Source organism: Coturnix japonica, chromosome 11, assembly GCF_001577835.2.
Source record: "Coturnix japonica isolate 7356 chromosome 11, Coturnix japonica 2.1, whole genome shotgun sequence".
NCBI lineage: Eukaryota > Metazoa > Chordata > Aves > Galliformes > Phasianidae > Coturnix > Coturnix japonica.
Genome location: NC_029526.1, coordinates 12,943,152 through 12,964,004, shown reverse-complemented (window position 1 = coordinate 12,964,004; position 20,853 = coordinate 12,943,152). Strand labels below are relative to the sequence as shown.

Genomic DNA, 20,853 nt, shown 5'->3' with positions numbered 1-20,853 from the left:
CCAGTGGAATCAAGCAGCTATCTGAATGTATCAAACAGCATTGCCCACAGTTTGGGGCAGATGAGGAAGTAGATAACAAACCAGTATCTTGTAGAGGTTGCAGAGAGAATTTAGCTCGGTAGAGTTTAATTACAGCTGCTGGAATTTGGCCAGTAAGTCAGGCTCACCTCACTCCTTTTATTGTTTCACTGGAGTCTGAACTCAGTCAGGTCTTTGTCCCACTCAGTGGATGCTTGTCTGAAGTCTGACTTCAAACCCTCTTGGCAGGAAAATGAGATTACCAGCTTGTTCTTTATAGTGTCTGAACCTTTTCTGGCTCTACCTGCTTTGGCCAACTGGTGGGACCTTTGGGGGAATATGTCAAACTGGCTTTGGTGAGAGGCTCTCACCTTCTTACCTGTTACAACAAGGGGACTTGGGTCTCTGTTACAACAAGGGGACTTGGGTGTGAACCTTGTGCTGTCTTCAGTGGGTGTGAAGCTTGGATCAGACATCTTCCTCCCTCTCTGGCATCCTCAGGGCAGTCAGAGCTGCAGAGCGCCAATTCCTTTCTATTTGCTTTTTCAGCATGTGATTCTAGAGCATAAAAATGTTGAAGCTAAAACTGGAATTTTACCTATTTTGCGTTAATGCTTTTTAATAAATCTCCAGACTCTCTTTAAAGCTTCACAGAGCGCAATTTATTGCAAAACTACAGTTAACTGTATTTTATGTCCACTGTAATTGCTTGTTTCATCTAATTCAGATTATACTCGTGTATAACAAGAGCTAGCTCCAGATAGAAAGAGATGAATTATTAATAAAGAAAGTTTTGGAATTAAGATTTTAAACCTACACAGTAGATAGATGTGTAATACTTAGAAATAGACCTGAAAGGGCTCACACGATGTGCTTTCATCAAATCTTGAAAAGAAAATGACCAATACATCAAATCTTGAAAAGGAATTGACCGATAAATCAAATCTGGAAATGGAAGTGACAGATAAATCAGCTCTGAAAAAGCAAACAACCAGTACATCAAATTCACGGCATGTTTATTAAAGTAAGGCATTGCTTGTATGTGGTTGAAGCTGCATGCTACAGTCATACAATCAACACCTGAAATACTTCAAAAACGAATTATGTGTGCAGGTGTACACACAGATCTCTGTGCATTTGCTAAGTAAACACTTGGCTCTCCTTGCAGTGTTTTGAGGCTCTCTACCAGCACAGGGCATTTACTGAAGCCTCACCATCTCAATATTCACACGTTCCTAGACATGAGCAGCTTGATTCCAGGTCTTTTAAAAATGGTAATTGATAGTGTAGCCCAAACTAAAAATGATGAGACGTGCCTTGTTCTGAAAGCTTTCTGCTTTTGTTTCCTGATTCTAATTGTACACTAGCAGCAATGCAAACTCCTTTGGCTAGTTCAGAGGACTTTGATGGACAGCTCGGGCCCAAAGCATATTTTCAAGATCAAGACTATAAAAACCTCACTATGGAAAAATCATCATTTGCCTCACTGCCTTTGATTTACATCTATGTTCCAGAGCCATGAAATTTAAAATAAGATGACCTAAATTGTCCTATAATAATGTGGGCATGAACGTATACTCCTGGTGGCAGAGTTTCTCTGTCACTGTACCAAATGAAATCTAGTTTTTAGTGCCAATCAGTTCGGCATTATTAACCCTTTAAGGATGTTATTAGCATTCTCACAAAGCTTTTCATCATGTTACAAATGTTTTCAGACTAAACTTGTTGAGGTCAAAGAATCCAAGCCAGTAAGATTTAGGACTTTTTTGTCCTCTGCAATAATGTGCATGCACTCAGTCATGCCAAGCAGGAATTACTACCACTGATTTCTAAAAATCTTTGAAAAATTTAGAATTTAGGTTTAAAAAAACAATCTTTTTTTAAGCTATCTCTATTTTACTCTAGAAACATGTGTTCCTCTACATTGGGCTTTTTTGTTATATAGTAGAAAAATTGCTCTGTACATGAATTGTCCAGGATCCAGGAATGGAAATTGCTTTGCACTTGCTATTACATTACAGTGCTCTTCATTCTGTTTCTTTTTTCTTCCTCAGCTCATGTTGTTCTTTTTGCAGCAAGTGTATGTTTGAATTGAATTGAAGAGTAGCATATTAAAGAACTGGTTTCATAGCTGTTTATGTCCTTTCATCCAAAGAAGTGTGAGAAAAGCAATCAAGGTTTCAGACTGACATGCTAAAGCAAGAGCCATCAGAGAAAGCATCTTGCTGTTGGAGTGCTGAATATTTGCATACCTACTTTGTTTGAATTAGTCCTGATTAAACCCAGGTATTTATAGAACTAGCTCCAGCCTGTGGTCAGGCTTCTATAGATGAGCTGGTTTTGTTTCAGGTGAAGTAATTATTAATCTGTTCCCCCTGCTCTACGCCTCTGACTATGTCAAAATGTAGCATCTATAACCCTGACTCAGTGCGTTATTCAGACTTTCCATCACTCTGTTTTTCAACAGATGGCATCTAGGTGACTTGCAGCCTCACAAGTGGGATTGATGATGTGAAATAGAGGAGCTTAAAAAGTAATTGCAGAGACAGGAGGAAAAATTACAAATTAATATCGCTGTAGGAAATGGAGAGCAGCCTCACATGGAAGCGGGATTCTCAATCGGTAGCTTTCGCATCAAAAGTGTTGTTTGATTTGTATTTATTGCAGTATAAATAAAGTGATGTAGGCAGGAAGGGGGGTGGGTGGGAGAGGTGTATTCAGTAATTCCTCTTGCAGACATTTGGGATGAGTTTCCCATGGAAGAGAAGTGAGTAATGAGCTGCTTATGGGGTGCTGCATCCTTCAGCTGGATTTGGGAAAGGGCTGTCTTGTGCAGCTCAGATAAAAACATCCTGTGGTTTGGGGTTCTGAAGAGCTCCTGTTACCATTTTGCTGATGAATTGATGTGACCACAAAGCAACCTGAATGACTCACTTGGTGCGAGTGTGTGTGAATTCAGGCTGGGTAAAGGGAAGGAGGTGAAATTATAAAATCAAGGATGCAGCTTGCATGGCTGCCTGAAATAGATGGTCCTGTGCTACCTCTGAATCTAAGCATTATTTACAGTAGATGTAAAATCATGGAATGGCTTGGGTTGGAAGGGACCTCAAAGATTTTCCACTGCCACGAGCTGTAATGGCAGCACTACATGGCAGTAGTGATAATGCAGGGAGGAATTTCTCACTAAAAGGGACGGTGGTAGCCTGAGGGATCCACACCATGGATATCCCTGTTGCTAAAGATCAAGAGTAATAAATGGCTGTGTATTGCCTAGGCTACGCTGCTTTTCTCCTTAGTTTAGTTCTGAGGTGCTGCTTCAAATAAACCCTGTATCATTAGGGACAGATTCATGGTCAACACCAGGTAGTCTGTGCTCAGAGCCCAATGGGAATTCCCATGGGAATACATTCATCTGGGCTTGCTGGCTTTACTGACACTGTGGTGCAGCGATAGTTTGGAAAGAAAGCATGTGCATAGTGGGTGAGTTGTCCTTTCTGTTGGCTTGCTCTGCTGCTTCTTTGGACCCAAAACCCCACTTAAATAAAACCTTACATCGATCTCCAGCCTTTGTGATTCAGTTACATGCACTGAAATATGGACTTAACCACTTCGATGAATTGGGACCTAAATTCCCAGCTCACTAGGACTAATGCTCAAGAATGAGAGAGTTATTTGTTGCTCTGTCCTGCTGGAATCTTGTTTGACCAAAGACATTTCACAGCTCTATGGAAACTCACAGTCATCTATGAAATACTTTTTCTCATCATACACTGTCTCCTTCGCTGCTGTCTCCTCACCTCTATCTCTGTAGAAAAAAAAACACATAGGAAAGTACACTTAAAAACCTGAAAACACAGAAACACTTTTAATTAAAACTGTTCTGGGGCTTTTGGAACTTGATCAAGAAATTAGGAAACATGAGAAAATAAACTGAAGGTACCTCTAATTCTCTTTTACAGCTTGAGAAAAATATCAAATGCAGTGACTTTATGGTGTGTGCAATGAGGAGATGGGTATGACAGCCAGTATGTCATATTTTGGCATGGGGGAGTTCAAAACAGAATTTGTTAAAGCAAACTGTTTGGGGTCTGTTCTCTGAAAGCCTTGAGCATGACTGTAGGGGTGGAAGTCATGGATGTGTATGCAGCCCAAATAAGGGCCCAAACCTATGGTTTATAGACACTGAGATGTTGTACAGGTAGAAGTCTTGCAGGAATATCAGTACTGTTGAAGTCAGTGCAAGGGCTGCAGTTCTGTGATGTCAAGGCATAGGGATGTGTTTAATTTCAACCCTGCCCCACAAGAGAATATAGTTGTTGGTCTTTGATTAGTTTCTTGTTTTCTTCAGTATTTCCCTTTTGTGCTCTTTCTACACTTCCCAAACACTCAGGACATATCTGATAAAATGTAGATTTTTTTTTTTGAAAGAGGTTTTCAGAAGATTTCCATGATCTTTAGCATCACTTGTGTGGAATACATCTCTATCAGTTAGCAGGAGGAAAGTGTACTTTCCCCATGTTGAATACTGGGATGCAGAAATATGGGGAGCTTGGCTTTCTCTGTAATTTTCAAGACTAGTTGTGTCCTCCATACCCTCAACTGATTTCTGGGTGAGGGCCTGGGCTTTGTGCTCCTCTTCCCCATGTCTCTGCTTTGGGGCAGGGATGTATCCTGTCCCCGCTTTGCAGCCCTGTCCCATCACCCAGGAGCAGTGCCCTGAGCATCTCCAAGCTGCAGAAAAGCCAAAATGGGTCCGAGGCTGCTGACATTGGGAATTGAGGGCAGGTATTTTGAGCAGTGTGCTGCTTGCTCAGCAGGGAGGTAGGAAAATGCTTTTCTTCTGGCTGGTGCTACTGGCTTGGGTTCAAGGAGGGTCTTGGGGGTCCCTCTGTTATCACCTCTCTTTGGGAAGACAGTGGGAGGGGGACAAACCTTCTGTCCTGTGGGGGACCCATTCCTCCAGAATGAGGAAGAGAGGGTCTGAATTTTTGGGTGAAGGGGAGGCGTTGAGGTGATCTCCATATATATTCTCAAAAAGCTTAGCAAAACGAAATAGAGAAAGAAAAGGCTCCAGCAGCAGGGAGTGAACGGCTGGAATTTCCTTCATATTAATGGAGCTTTAGGCGGCAAGCCTTAACGTGGAGAATTATTTTTAATTAATAGCTTTTCCCCTACTTTGGAGCTCAGCGGGAGGATCTTCTTAGCATTGCACAAGGAGAGGAGATAGGAGCAGCCCTGGTTTTGTAACTGATAACTATTTCAGGCCAACTGCATCGCCTGGAATAACTTTGTAAAGGAAAAAAAAAAAAAAAGAATGAAATGTTACATCAAAAGATACCTCCTTCTGGCTCTTGGATTTAAATTGCCTCTCCAGATAAACCCTCAGCTGGGCCTGAAAGGAGGTAATGGATTTTTGAGAGCCTCCTGGCCACGGTCTCCCCTTTTCCTCACCTTTGTGCTATCAGTATGGCATCTGGTCCCGCACGGTGACCTCGCAAGGATGCTGTGTGGCTGCATCCGCTCCCCGAACCAACGCAGCCCCAGATGGAGACGGAGGCAGGAAGGTGTTGTGAATTTGTATTACTTTAACACAATGGGTTTGTTCAGAGACAGTTCTCAGGCAATAAATGGCTCCTTTGTGTTCCTTCTCTCCCCGCGGTCGCTTTCGGAGCTGGATGTGTGCATATCATTTTGCTGTGTATTAACAAGCAGAAAGGCCCAGCTCTGCTCCTTTGGGTCGCTCCTCCTCACCCTTTTGTCTTACCCACCTTCCAGCACCCCCTTCCCAGCATACAGCTCAAACAAAATAAGCAAAGTAAGTATTCCTTCCCCCCGCTTTAAACTCATTAAAGCCCTTTCTTTTGCTCCTCTTGCTCCGAGGACCATAAGAGGCCACGCAGAGCATCTTTTTATGAGCTACTTCCCAGGAGCTGGGACGTTCACTTGTTATACAGCAGCGGTATAAGAGGGTGATCGTCATGCACTATAAAGTAAGGGGAAGTCTCTCAGCCCCACCAGCTCTGTGATACAGCAGCTCACACAGGAGAGAAGGATTTATAGCATTGCCTTGTATTTTTTTTAACTTTTTTTTTTCCTCCTCCTTTTTTATTTATAGCCTCTCCCAACAGCCCCCTGCTTTCCTCCCCTCTCATCTCAGTTCTGCCTGTTCCTTTTGGTGCAGTGGAGCAGAATCCAAAAGAAGTCTCAGTTCAGGTGTCGGAGTTGTGTGGATAAAGGTTGAATGCTGTGGTGCCCACGTCCCCCTTCCAAACAGGATGTGGGGTTAAAAATTTGTTTCTGCAGGCAAAGTGAGCAGAGGATGGAGCTGGGGAAGAGAGGGGAAGAATATGAAAGGAGTTTATTTCTTCTTATCAAACTTGCCAAGCTATTTTTCCTATGAGCTTTTGTTAATGCCTGGTGTCAGTGTTATTTAAATAAGCATTATCTCTGAAGGAGTTTGGAGTTGTGGCTTTGTAAAGCAGTGGGGTGCAGTTCTGTCTTATTAGCTGTCACTGGAGATGTGATGCTGTCACGTTGTGGGGCTGTTGAGCCAAAACAGTGGTGTGCCAAGGTGGGTGCCCACCTCTCATCACAGTGTGGTGTGAAGGTCTTGGAGCTGCTGGGTGGGGTGGCACTTGTGGGGTCACCATGCCCTGGTGTGGTCAAAGCCTTTCTAAGTGTACCAAAAGAGAAGACTGCAAATGATGGTAGAAGTAGCTTAATAATTCAGCAGCTTTTGGGACACTTTGTCTCTCTGTTAGCATTGGAACCTGGCCTTCGATCCCTTGGTAGAAGTGCGTGGTGTTGCTAACCATGGTGACCTCTAACGGTCCCTTCCAACTCAAATATTCCGTGGTTCTGTGGCTGGGCCTTTGGCTTCTGCTCCTATTCTAACTGCTGCAGAAGCTGCAACAATGAGTTAACCACATAAGGTCAAGAAGAGGACATTAAATAGAATCAGCGCCTCTCAAACTTGGGTGGAGAATCTAAACTCACTTGAATGTGTGCACTGATCAAAGCACGGTGGGAACTGGGTGCTATGCAGCTATTTCCCAGGCATTCTATTCCCCCCTCTACTTTGTTGCAAGATGTGAAAATGCTTAGAATTTTGAGTTTTTTGGAACTTTTTTCTCTTGTGGTTCTATTAACGCTGTTTCTAGAATCAGCTGCACCTGACCAGCACTTGTACATGTTAACTATCAGCATAATCTGAAGCCCTAGGAAAATAGGTTGTAGCACAGATGTAAGACACTGAAGGAAGACAGTAATTTTTTCCTGTAGATGGGAAATGCATATGTTGCCTCACTCACTTGTCATTACTGAAACTATAGGTAGGGACAAAAATAGAAACTACTGACAGCTTGATTTCTTCATGCTGGCACTGAGCTACAGTGGAGCTCTACAAGACCCTATAAATATGCAAGCGAAGGGAAATCCTACAGAAGTGCTATCATAGTGCTATAGGATTGAATAGAATTAGCTTTATTGCAACCAAACAGTATGGACAGAGTCTGCTTTTCAGAGCTTCCCTATCTAGCAAACAATGTAAAATGTGAACCAAAGGCAGCTAATCTGCCTGTTTACTGGGAACAGTTCCAAAATATATTGTTGGAAATGACTAGCAAAAGCTTTGCACTGCAGCCCTTATGGTGCAGCCCTTTCTTCCTTTTAAAGTGAAATGTCCTTGTAGAAATTAAACACTGGAGGGGGGGAGGAAGAGAGGAAAGGGATCGCTGTGGCTTAAAGCACTTATTAAAATCTGTGGAGAATGTGGTGTGCGTTGAAAACTACCCTCCTTCCCCCCCACTTCCCCAAACCTAAACCAACAAAAACAAGCCAACCCCACGAATAGCTCTTCCCAGCTTCCTGCACATTGAATATGTATGTTAAAGGATGAGGAGCCAAGATTGGCTCTGTTTTGCTTTGCTTGGAATATTTTTGCCCATTTGATATATGAAAGTCAGGGGCTATGCCAAGGAGAGGCTGGCGAGCTGGCCAGTGCGGAGATTGCTGCTGATGGCTCACAGTGGTGTGCAAAAGCAATGTGTCCAACTGCGAAAACAATGCTTCCTGCACCTACCAGTAGGGTTCAAAAGGTTTGCAAGGAGAGGAAAAGCACTCTGGGGCCGTGAGTGGAGGCTGCCTGCTGCGTTCAGGCTTTGCCTGTAGCTGGGGGGTGGGAGTTGGGCACAACTTGGGGACCCCCAGAATGTGGAGGGATCTCCATAAATGTGGGCTCCTGGAAGTTTTCATCTTTATTATTTATGTATTTGTCTCTTGAGGGCTCCATAATCCTCTTACTTTCATCCACATCTATAAGCAGCCACATCTCCTATGATTTTCTAAGCCACTGTGGCAAGTTTGTTTTGCCATTTAGCTGTTCTCCCTTCTCAGTGGCAGCTGATGGGCAGCCCTTTCCTCCCTGTTAGGTGAGCAGTGCAAACTCGCCCATCTTCCTTCTGCTTCAAGCGAAGTGTTGACCCCTGGATGTGAAACATTCCCTAAGTGCGCAGGTGGGATGTGTCTGTCTTTGAACTTGCGCAGTTTAAACATAGATATTCAGGAAACCATGGCCAGAAGATGACTGGTCACAGACAAGTGATTTAGCTTGGTAGCCATTCATTGGCCACTGGTGCATTATTGTTTTGTTGTCTGTCCCATGAGGCTCTTAGTGTGCTTGATAATAAAAATCCCACAGAAGTTTAAATTGGAGCGAGGCTCAGGGATCAGGCTTAGCTGTGATCTCAGGTCATGGACTCTCATATCAAATCATGTCAACTTTGTTAATAGCTGTACCACTGACCCTGAAACTTGAGCAGCTTTCCTCTGTCATTCTTCCAATTTCCTAAAATCTGTAATTTTTATTCTGTAAGCTATAACTCTTAAGGAGCAGTGTGATTCACACAGGGTTTGATCCTATACTCCTGCATGATTCTCAGGTATTCTGCTCTAAGCTGGTTCTTGACTTCTCCCATTTCAATGCATTCTACCCCCAACTACTCCCCGTGTCCCAAACCATGCCAAAAGTGGATGTGGGACAGGGGCTGGTGGAAGCATGGTAGAGAGATGGAATAGTCCCTGGCTGAGGAAGTGATAGAGTCTCCAACCTTGGAGGTGTTCAAGAAAAGGGTACTTGTAGCACTGAGGGATGTGGTTAGTGGGCGTGGTGGGGATGGGCTGATGGCTGGACTGGATGATCTTAGTGGTCTTTTCCCACCCTAATGATTCAATGAGGGGTGTGAGGTCCTCAGTGAAGGGCTTTGTGTTACACATTAACCTTTGAAAGGTACCAGGGCAGCATTGTCTGTACGCTTTTAGTTCTTTAGGTGATGTTCTTATTTAGAGAGTGACCTTTCTGAATAGCTCTGATTCATAGAGATAGAAACACTATTTCCCCATGCTGTCCTGTGCACCAGGCTGACCTCCTCCCCTTCCCCTAAACCTCTTCAGAGTTGTAGAAACCGGAGAGAGCACTGTTGTAATTTTCTGTTGTCTTGCCAAGTTAGAATGGGATTAAATGCTCTCAAGGTCTCTGGACTATCACTTTACCCCAAACATCCATCCCAAGCATTCAAAGAGGCATAGAGACTCTGCATAGCTATTTATTTTAAATGCCTTATTAAAATTTCATGAAAACAGGAAGTCAGGGGAAAAGAATAGATTGCAAGAACGATGAAATTCAGGGCTTTGTCATTTTTAGCTCAACAACACACAACAATGAAGGAGGAGGAAAAAAAAAACCAACCACCAACCAAGCATGTTCAATTGTAAGTAAGGGATATTTTCACAATCCTTCCGAGGCTGCTAATAGCATAATTTGTCTTTGGCTGGGAAGTTCGTGAACTAACAATGAAACTGGATTTATTTAATATATTTTTTGCTTAACTTATTACACGATTTTGATTGTTTAGGAATTGTCACCTTAAGGTAACCTAAAGCTGTAACTGAGCATCACAAACAGAATGAATATATATATATATATATATATATATATATATATATATATATATATATAATACTCTGTTGTGGTTTTTTCTCTTGGCAGTTATAAATGTTGCAGCACCACATCCTAACAGTGCTGCAGCTCTTCTGTCCCAGTACCTTTCCAGCTTTTCCATTCTTGAGTATATCTAATTATCAGGATAATAGGGGGCAGAAACAAAGCTTGGTTCTTCTGAATATTGATTATGTGCAAAGGATTTTCATGGTTTGTCTGCTAAAGAGCATTTTCCTTAGACATAGCTTATGTCTTTGAAGAAATACCCTCTGCTGAAAATACATGAATGGGAAGCACTGTTTAGACAAGCTGTGTTATGAAGGGGTTTAAGGTTAGATCTGTGGAGTTGTGGAACCTTCTTGCTGTTGTAGGGTTTGTGTGGCAGGGTCTCCATTGGTCCTGTGGTGCCCATGGGCACTCATGGGACATCCCAAAACTGTGAGGCTGAATCAGTCCCACTGTGTCCATCCCATTGAAAACTGGAAAGAAGTTAAAACTCTTGCTGCAAGGGCAGCATCTGTTAGGGATAGCAGCTAGGGCATCTGCTGGTGCATGATAAGATGTAACTGTGGTAGTTAATGGCAAAATAAGTTTTCATTTGTCAGTTTCAGATGAATCCTGTCAGTGTACATCACTCTGAGAATGTAGCTCAGTGTTCCTTATGATATGCACAACTTCATACTGGAACATACAGTGAGCCTAAAGCCTTGGAAGCTTTAGGCTCACTACTTTGTAGATAGTTCAAGCAGCAGTTTCTGCTGTGTTCATTCTTCCATTATTCCAGGTGTAAAAGTCATATTCAGATGTGAGGGGCATTATTGCTGGGGGTTAATTGGCTGACAGAGTGTGTGTGTGTATGTGGTGCAGGGAGCCCAGGGTGACCTTTCCCTTGTTAGATCAGCCCCTGCCCAGCTGGGCAGCAGTACCCCGATGGGGAAAGTTTCTGAAATTATATTTTTATGGCTTTGCTATTTTGCAGGACTAGAAGTTCTTTTGTGCTAACTCATAGCGTCCAAGGGAGCTGCTGTGAAACACCCCTGTTAGGCTTTAAGGAAGTGCAGTGGTAATCACTGGGAGACTTCTGCAAGGCAGAATGCATGCGGATGGGTCCATGCCTGCCTGCTCTGCTCATCCTGCTTGGTGCCAACATGTCACAGGTGCACACCACCAGGGACAGTGCAGCAAATGTAATTGGGAGGCAGGTGGTGGTGGCTTGGAATCCATCACACGTTCATCCCAAGGTGTGCTCGTGCATCTGTTAGAAAGTGAAGTCATGGTTTTTTATATATTTATTTTTTAATTTGGTTCATTCGAGCTGCGGGAAAACATTTTCCATCTCCTCAGTACATGAAAGGGAAAGTTACCAAAGGTCCTCGGAGATGGAGTATAACCCAGGGTGGTGGCTGCTGAGCTCAGGGAAAGGAGTGGGGTGAAAGAGCAGGGCAGGAGGTGTATGCAGGAGCAACCTGGTGTTTCTAAGAAACTTGTCAGAGCTTTTTCCTCCTCTGCTATCACAGTAATATCAGTGCAACCTTTTCCTTTTCAGATAGCAGCCTTTTGTGCTTAGACCAGGCTGCTCGCTTGCTTGCGCTCAGGTTCTGCTTTGCTTTTTGGAGCTGGGCTCTCATTATGGGAGCTGTAGTGCATCTGCTCTGAGCCAACCGGCAGTGTTTATTCTGTCCCTAAAACAAGGAAAGGACCCCAAATGCTCATACCCTGCCAGGGAGCCTGAAAATCTTCCGGAGCCAAACAGCAGTGATCTCTAGGGTGGAGTATAAAGCCTGTAGTGCAGCATGCAGAATCTGCCTATAGGTGAGGGCAGCCAATGCCAGCCTTGTCCAAAACTATGGGGAATGGGATTTAAATGAGCACTCATGCGAAGCTGCTGACACATGAAAACGAACAGCACGGCGCTGCAAAAATGCACGTAGGTTTTAGTGCCCTTTGGTGGACAAAATGTTGCTTTTATACGAAGGATATGTAAACAAGACAGAGAACATTAAATATATATTATATATACACGCCGTACCTATTGAATGTAGAATGCTCTGGAATTCCTAGGAGAGGATTTTTCCCTTGCTGGCTTGGTGCCCAAGCACACTGCTCGGCTCTCCTTTTGGTGCAGTGTTGAGGTGTGCTCTGCAGATCCATGGGGGATTTGCTGGGACGTATCCCTCACTGCATTGTGCCTTGCCCGGCGGTTTGCAGACTTTGTCCTCCCCCAGTGCTGCAGTGACTTTTGCTTGTTGGCAACATCTCTGGGCTGACGGAAAGCATGAGGGCTGCTCACCCTCAGCGAGTACTTTCTATCTCTCAGAAGAATGTTGCACTGAGAAACAGTTTGCAGAGGCAGAGATCTGGTTTCATTTTTGGTTGGCTACTCTGCTTTCTAGCTGTAAGCCCTTATCAGTGGAGTCATGTAGTCGTGATCAGCTGCGATCTGCAGGCAAACATTGTGCCTTTGCCTCATCCCATGTGGTTTTATTTATCATGACTTCTGAACCTTATGGAGAGGGTTGCGTTGAGTGGCTTGGCTCCTTGTAGATTTCAGCTTGAGGTTTTGGACTTGTAAAATAAAATAATGTGAAATAACAAAACGAAGTAATTTCAAATGGAAAAAAAATCAAGTATCTGTGGTATTAAAGAACCAAAGTAGAATAACTAAGGTTGGAAAAGATCTTCAAGGTCATCTAGTCCACCCCTCCACCTACCACCAATATTGCCCACTAAACCACATCTCAATGTACCACAGTATCCACAATTTGGGAGCACCTCCAGGAACAGTGACTGCACCCACCTCCCTGGGCATATGGTTGTAGCACCCAGCCAGCAAGTAGAAGTTCCTAATAAATGAGTTCTATGGTTGTACTTTGGAGTGATCTAGGACAGCTGATGGAGATTGACACTCCAAGTTACATGAGTGTTGTGAACGTGTAAAGAATCCTTTATAAGTTCAGCTCTGTTTGCTATGGTGCAATTTCCAAATGAGGACAGTGCGGAGCAGATTGTGAAACGATGATTTACATGACTTGAGGATTTTGCTCCCTGTAATTAAACACGATGGCACTTCCTCTTGGTTTCCCTTTAAAATGCGTTTTGAAAATGTATTTAAATGTATGTATAAATGTATTTAAATACAGGCTATATCCAAAAGAATAAAAATATCCGGCAGAAAGTGAACTGTTGAGTTCTGAGTAAAATACAGCTAAACATCTTTAGAACTCAGAATTCTAAAGATGGATGAAAATGTTAAAATTACAACTAATAAAAATATGCAATATACCTTTTTTTTCCTTTTCTTTCTGGCAGTAAAGTGAAAACATTGAGTTTTGTTGGCTCGTTCTTCCTTTTGCAAAGGATTTAGTGTTGTGCTTTTACATAGCTGCATGATATACTGCGGTGAAATGCACAGAAATTCAGTTTTAGATATGAGTTGTAACATCTAGTAAATTTTATGTTGAGAAATTTAGAGTGTGCCAAATGGCCAGCAACACGGACAAAAGAGTAACATGAATAGGTTAGAGAATTATTAGCCTCTAATAATAGACGATATACTATATATCAAGTAATGAGTACTTACTATCCTGCATTTATCTGTTACACGATGTCCTTCTTAATTACCTACCCCACCACCACTGCAGCCAGCAGCTGGTACAACACTGCAAAGCTCCTTCCTTTCTCCCCAGTAAAATGGGAGGGTGCTCCCGGTCTGTGCCCTTGTGCTTGTTGGCTATGGCATTCCCAGGGAGAAGTTTCCCAAGCATCTCTTTTGTGGACAGTAGTTTCCAGGGGAGGTTGTCTTACTGACATCTGTCCCAGTGTGTTTCAAGCTGGTGGGTGGCAAAACCACCCGTTTACTCCCAGCATGGATCTTCCCCCTGAATTTTGGTTCTTCCTGCTGTTAGTTCAGGTGAGGAGAGGATAAAAATAGACTGTTATATGAGGCTGTTGTGTTTAATTGTATTCATGATGAGTGTTCACCATCCCTAATTTGACAGTGTGGTATAATGTGGGGAGGACAGGTTTGTATCCTTATTTCATTTCCTTGGAAACATGTACCATCCCACCCTCCTGTGTGTTGTCTCCCAACAACCTGTGAGCAACTTGCCAGGGGGTTTGGAAGGGGATCCTGTGCTCTTAGGTGTGCAGCATCACTTGTGCACAGCCCTCCTAGTGCCCTGCACCAAAGCTGCTCTGCTCCTGCCCTCCTCCTTCCAGCCGCTCCTGGATCTGGCAGCACATTAATAAAAAAATGTTAAGTTTTATGGGACAAAGTAAATAAGGCAATTCATATATCATCCCTAAGACACACAGAAATGAGGCAGAGAAAAATAACCATCCGATATTTTATATGGGGTTATTTCCATGAGTCAGCTCATTTTCAGGTTTCTGGGCTTCCAGCTGCAAGCTCTGCTGTGTTGGCTTATCTTCTACTGGAGGCCTGGCATGTGCCAGAAGTAGCTTATAATTGGCTGTGTTTCCCCTTTGTAAATGGTAATAATAGAGCCTTTATCAGCGGAGAATGACTAAAAATTTGGATGTCTTTAATTTCATCACAACTCATAATTTTTTCAGGCTCAGCTTTATATGAATAGGTCTCAGAGCTTCTTGCTTGGGTTGCTAAGCTGACAGTGCAGTGGATCATTTTTGTAGGTGGGGTATTGAACTGCCCTTCAGATGTCCCCTAAGCAGTCCCCCTGGGGCTGAGTTCATCCCTTAGCCCTTGCGGCATAGTTTTTGTTAACCTCAAGGCTGTGGGATGTTGCAGTTGTTGCTTGGCTGAGACAGGAGAAGGCATTTCTGGTGGCTCCTGTTTATTCCAGGGCACAAATGCAAGGTATTTCAGAAGTATTTTAATTCACTTGAGGTTTTCAATGAGCTCAGCCTTCTGCGCTCCGCCTGAGATTGCTTCCTGTGGATTTCAGGATGACTAAATTTAACTGGAGAGGGGAAAAAAAAATGAAAAGAAGAAGAAAAAAAATCATTCAGAATGATTTCTAAAGACAACTATGTAGGCTTTATGGAAAATGAATTTTAACTTTGTACATGATGGAAGAATCTGGTTGATCACTGACACGGGAGAGATGTTACAAGATTCATTTGGCTATTTGCAACTTGAATTTTGAATAGGTTCTGTCAAGCTGCTAGAAAAAAAATCATATGGAAATGCATCGCTTGATGCATTCAGATCACAAATGTATTTGAGGGAAACTGAAATCTGTACATAGGTGCCCTGTGAATATCCAGCTCAGGTTGGATATTAGGAAAAATCTCTTCTTGGAAAGGATGGATATGCAAAGATATTAAAACAGGCTGCCCAAGGAGGTGGTGGAGTCACTGTGGTGGTGATGGGTTGATGGTTGGACTTAAAGATCTTAGTGAACTTTTCCAACCTTAATGCGTCTTTGATTTTGTGCGTGTCTAATATATTTTGGGTGGGGAATTAATTGTTTGTTGGCACTGACAGATGTGGGAGGTGGAAGGGTGTGATGGGAGCAATTTGCAGTTCTTAGTGGGAATTAGTGGCACAACTATATCATAACAATCATAATTAAGCCTTGTTCTTGAACAGTGCCATTTCTCCTGGGATCTCAAGGCAATCTGTCAGATTTATGGGGATATCCTAAGGAAAGCTGTGAGCAGAGCCCAGCGCTCCTGGGTGTGTTGAGAGCTGCCCCATTCCTCCATAAGAGGAAACCATATGAGGACCAAAGCTGGGCCGGATCAGTGCCCTGAGCAGGCAGAGTGACACTGAAGGATGTAGGTGGGGACACAACAGAAGGGTATTTCAGCAGCAGCCTGAGCTTAAATGAGCTTCAAATAGCACTGGCAAAATGCATGCTCAGGCATTGTGTAACCTTTGGAAAGTCATGGCTTCTCCAGACCAGAGCAGTCAGTGTGGTGATATTGTAGAAGGGTTTGTGGAGATGGATTTTTCTTTTTATGGCAAAGAGAAGGAAAAATTGAGGGATGTTTGATGTCCACCATCATGTAAAGTTTGGTTGTCAAGGCTGAAGCACTTAATTCTCTACAGTAACTCAAAACTCGAGAATTTGTGCAAGAAATACATAGGGAAATTATTGTTTGTGATGAGATGATCACAAGTACCAGTTCTACTTAAATTCTGTGGAGTTTAAACAAAATTCTGTTCAATTAAATATTTCTACCCTGCTTTGAGATCTTCAGAGGCAAGGGCCCTTTGGGTTCAATGCAATGAATTAGCCTCTTCCAGCAAGCTGGTTTGAACTTTCCTTGCAGGACAAGGAACATATTACATTATTGGTCTGTTTGTTCCCTTATCTAGTTCCACAAGTTTGTGCAGCCTGATGTAAAACTGAACACATCCACTTGGCTCTGTAGACAGACTGGAGTGCACAGTGCGTTTTTGATCTAAGTGCCTGCAGAGGATGACAAAGTATTTAAAAGAAAATTAGAACTGTATTATTAAGTACATCTAAAATAAGCAGTTAAACCTTAAACAAATTATTTGGTGTTTTACTGGAACTAGTAGAGTTTAAAAAAAAAATTAAAAAAAAAAAAAGGTTATGTGCTGAAAAGCATAGCTCCAGGAAAAATCCCCATATTTGCACTGAATAACTCTTCCCTTTCATAAAATTAAGGTTGGAAAGAACACTAAGATCATCTGATTCAATCATCAGCCTGTGCCTGTGATCACTCTAGACCATGTCACTCTGTGTGACATCTTCAAAAATGGTGACTCCACCACCTTCCTTTGCAGGGAACAAGAGAAGTGGGAAGGGTGGCACAGTTCTTGGCCTCTGCTGTTAGTTCCAGGTTGTGCATTTGGCTTAGTGATGGGCAAAAGGATGCTTTTGGGTGTGCATGGAGGGGCAATGGGTAGTGCCAGCACTGTTCTGTGTGGGAGCACAGCACTGTAGAGGGAGCTGGGTTACTGCTGCCACACAGAGCCATGCCAGCCCATGGGCATTGCCATCCATCAGCACTGCTGGCATTCCCAGCAGCTGCAGGCAGGGCACCCCGGGTATTCCACCAAAACTGGGACAGTTGGCAATCCTCACTTGTGTGCAGACTGTGTGAAATACACACCATTCCCCAGAGCTTACAGGCGCAGTTACAAACGAAGCAAAGATGGCAGGAATGACATTCCCTTGCTAATTATAGTGTGTTCCCATCTGTATATTTGGTGTTATGTCACCAACTCCAGCCTGCTTTTTGCTAGCAGGGAAATACTGCTGCAGGTCGACACTAAAGGCACCGGACCTTGAGTAACGTTATATTTACTTTGTTAATGTGGATGAAACATCAACTGTTCTATTTTAAAGGGATATTAGTTGGGAATCTGAGAGCATGTTGGCTAGGGCATTTTTTGGATCATTCAGCAGCCCAGGTTTAAAAAGCACTTGGGTGTGGGTAAACCAAACAGAGTGCAGTCAAGGTATACAGTCCTTATTTGAGATGTGCAATTTGCTCCTTTAAGGTTTCACCCTCTGGAGGAGCCCATGGGGCCCTTTGTCCTTGCTTGTGGCTGCACTGGTGAGCCTGGTACGTGATAATAGAGGGCTGAGGTTCTTAATTAGGGCAGCAATGGGAGCTTCCAAATCTCATATGATTAGAGACTTCTCATAACTTTTACATTTATTATAAAGTCCAATTAGCATATTTCTTACTTTAATGTCTGTATTGCCCAGTTCAATGTTGGAAATCCAAGAATGAGAGCACTTTGCTAAAACTTGAAAGCCATTAAATGAAAATAGACCAGAAAAAAGACATGAAAATGGATGTCCCTAATTTAATCCACCAGTCTGGCTAAAAACATAAACAAAACATAGATGAAACAAAGAAGCATCAGAGGTGATGTAAAGAAACTAAAATCTGATTAAGTGCCCTCCTGCCTTGTTGTGACTGAGATGGAATGAGAACAAAATATTGATTACCTATGGTTTTGTACCATCTCAAATGCAGAAGCATCATAGGTATATCTGAGCACGAGCACCAGATGTAGAGCCCTTCTGCCTGCTGCAGTAGAGCCACTCTGCAAGGTTCTCAGTGAGGCTTGCGTGGCAGCTGTCCAATGGCTTTAGGGGTAAGAAGCTGAAACATGAAGGTCTTGGTGTCTGCTGAAGTCAAGGAGGATTTATACCAGCAGAAATAGGCTTTGGTTCCTTGTCATGCAGGAAGCTGCTGGTGGAGCATGAACTTAACAAGTTCACAACTTAACAAGTCCCAGCCTAGTGTCAGGGCTACCAGAATAGATTTTTTTTTTCTCAAATACCCCAAAACGCAGCGTGCTTTTGTCAATTTTTCTCTCTTTGCACCCATTACCAATGAAGGTAGTCCCAGAAAACATCTCACAAGTAAGCAACCAATGCTCGCTGTCATGAAAGCAGTATTTCATTGTCTTGCATATTAATTCCATGCCCACAGAGGACTGTAGAAGTTAAATCTTCTCTGCCTTGCATGGTAATTTTCACTGCTTTCATTTTTGGGAGCTTTCTCCAAGTTTCTGAAAGGCTTAGCGCAAGCTATGGAGGCTCCTCCTATTTCTTGGCCCCATAACCCGTGAGCAGTTCAGCTGAGGCGAGGGGATTTGTGTATAGTGATTTGGAAAAGTTGTGAGTATAAATAGAAAGGAATTTGAGATGTTTTTTCCCCTTGGTAATTCAACACTCAATAGCTTACCCTTCCACCTAGCACATAAGGTGCTGTGCCGCAATGGCGGAAAGAATTTGTGGATCTTCAGACAAGGAGGTTTGTAAGCCAGGTTTTTCTGTGGCTTGCTCTCTTTAAAATCTGATACTACCTCCCATGGGAACGAGCAGAGCATGTGTGGAGGACCTTACAGATTTTCATGGGATTCCTTCACCAGGAACATTTCCTTCTCTTTGTCACAGGTGGTCAGGGCAGCCGTCTGACCTCCTCTTATGCACAGCATGGAAAGGGCAGGATAACAGTATAAACATTCAGCCTGACCTTTCCCTTTTCATTTATCTCCTTTCTCTTCCCAGTAGCCACTGAGAGCACGTGTTGAGTCTGCTCTGAGCTCAAACCTCAGCCCTCCTTCCCTCTCTGTATCCTGCAGGGTATGGCACTGGGCTCAACATCATCACAGCTTATGCTCCATAGCATATGGGCTATAGGACTTAGAGCAGGGCAAAGTGGTAGCAAGAGTCTTGCTCTAAGGTTTCTTTATGTGGTTGACAACTTTGCTCACTGCAGGGGTTTGGAACTGGATGATCTTTGAGGTCCTTTCCAACCCAAGCCATTATAGGATTCTGCAGTCAATGAGAGCATGTATTCATGTACTTGCATTGCTGGAAGTCTGATGTATGGTTTCATTTTTGTACCTCCATTTTACTGCGCAGTATGACATTTGAGCATGTAGATTTACAAATCAGGCCCCTGGAATTTTATTTAAAGAACCTTCAACAATTTCTGTGAAAACCTGACTAAGTATTTGTTATATTTAGAGGCAATTCTACTCATTGTCTCTTCACACAAGTAAGCTTTTCACTGACCTAGATTTTGCTATTCCTTTTTCCATTTGCGATTCCACATTACATTTGCATGGAGGCAAAGCCTTTTGTCTCCCCTTGTCCTCTCACACTTGTTTTATCCACTGGCCAAAAACTACACTCACTGACCTTTGATGCAGCAACTAGCTTTGCTGGAAGTGATTGTATCATGGCTTCAGACTGGAACTAAAGAGCTGTTGTAGATGATGAACCCTTGAGCTGAACAGAGCTCGAGGAGCAGCCAGCAGCAGGAGAGCATGCAAAGGGAAAAGGTTGGCGTGTTTTCCAGCAGCAGCAATTTGCAGAGAGAAAGGGAACGTGGGACGGAGTCAGAAACTGGCTTCCTTTCAGTTGAAAGGATTTGTCCTCTCCCTGGATGTATATTACAACTATCACCAAAGGCACAAAACTGCACTGCGGTTTTAATTCTGCTCTCAATTTTAACATGTCATTAAAGAGATACCTGTATTGACAGGAAGAGTTGTAACACTTTTGGGGAGTTGTTATTATCATATTACATAACAAGGGTGTTTATTGCTGTAGCGCCTTAGGGCCGAATTTATAAATGCTGTGGATGGATTACATGGGTGTTATACTGCGCGTAAGCATTTTGCTCTGTTTGTGGTGAAATCCTGAGCACTGGACAATGCAAACAAATTAACATTATCAGTGCAAACCTGTCTTTTAAGTGAGCTCTTCCTGCAGCTGCTGTCTGTCCAAAGAACACTTACCCCAGCCCTATACCTCTTATTTCTACCGTGCTCAAAAATGTTTTTACTAGCGCATGTTAACCAAAACCTCTTCCTTTTTGGAGGGGAAAGGAGGAGGAAAAAAAAAAAAAAAAAGGAAAAGAAAAAGCAGGCATGTTTAAAAATGCATTTGATCCGACTAGCTTGCGTATTTTTAAACACGGCTGTGTTATGTTTAACAGCGTGTTAGCATATGTCACTCTGCTTGTTCCTGCAGAGTGCTGACAGCAGTGCCCTTGTCGCTCTGCAGAGCCTGCGGGAGGCAGCGGGTCCCCTCTGCACCCTCATTTGTGGGCAGTGTGAGGGTGCTGGGCATTGCATGGTGAGCCTTGTCCGTGGGCTGCTCACCTTCCTGCTGCTTCAACCCGTGCTGGGCAAATGCATGAATGACCCCCGCATGTCCTGGGGCTGCATCAGTGCCATCAATGGAATACCTGGCATAGGCAGCATCCCAAAATAGGCCCCATGCCTTTACAGTAGCTTCTCCATGTCCTTAACTTCCGTGTCCTGGCACCCCCATGGGATGGCAGAGTTTTTCCATTCTGCACAACAGCCCCAAACCAGTTCTATAGGGACTGCTCACAGGACATGGTTG

At 43.3% G+C, this 20,853-nt stretch overlaps 1 protein-coding gene across 22 annotated transcripts in view; it reads left to right on the top strand.

Moving 5' to 3' along the window:
• The window catches only part of MAF (MAF bZIP transcription factor), a 698,813-nt gene that overhangs the window by 556,612 nt on the left and 121,348 nt on the right, over positions 1–20,853 (top strand). Inside the window, exon 21 of one of the 22 annotated variants that reach the window (XR_001557768.2) lies at positions 6,537–6,547. The exons of 20 other annotated variants lie outside the window; for them this stretch is intronic. The gene's annotated coding sequence lies outside the window, so the exon portion shown is untranslated. Of the gene's footprint in view, positions 1–6,536; positions 6,551–20,853 lie in introns of those variants that run through there. One more of the 22 variants, XM_015874121.2, reaches the window with a different exon arrangement.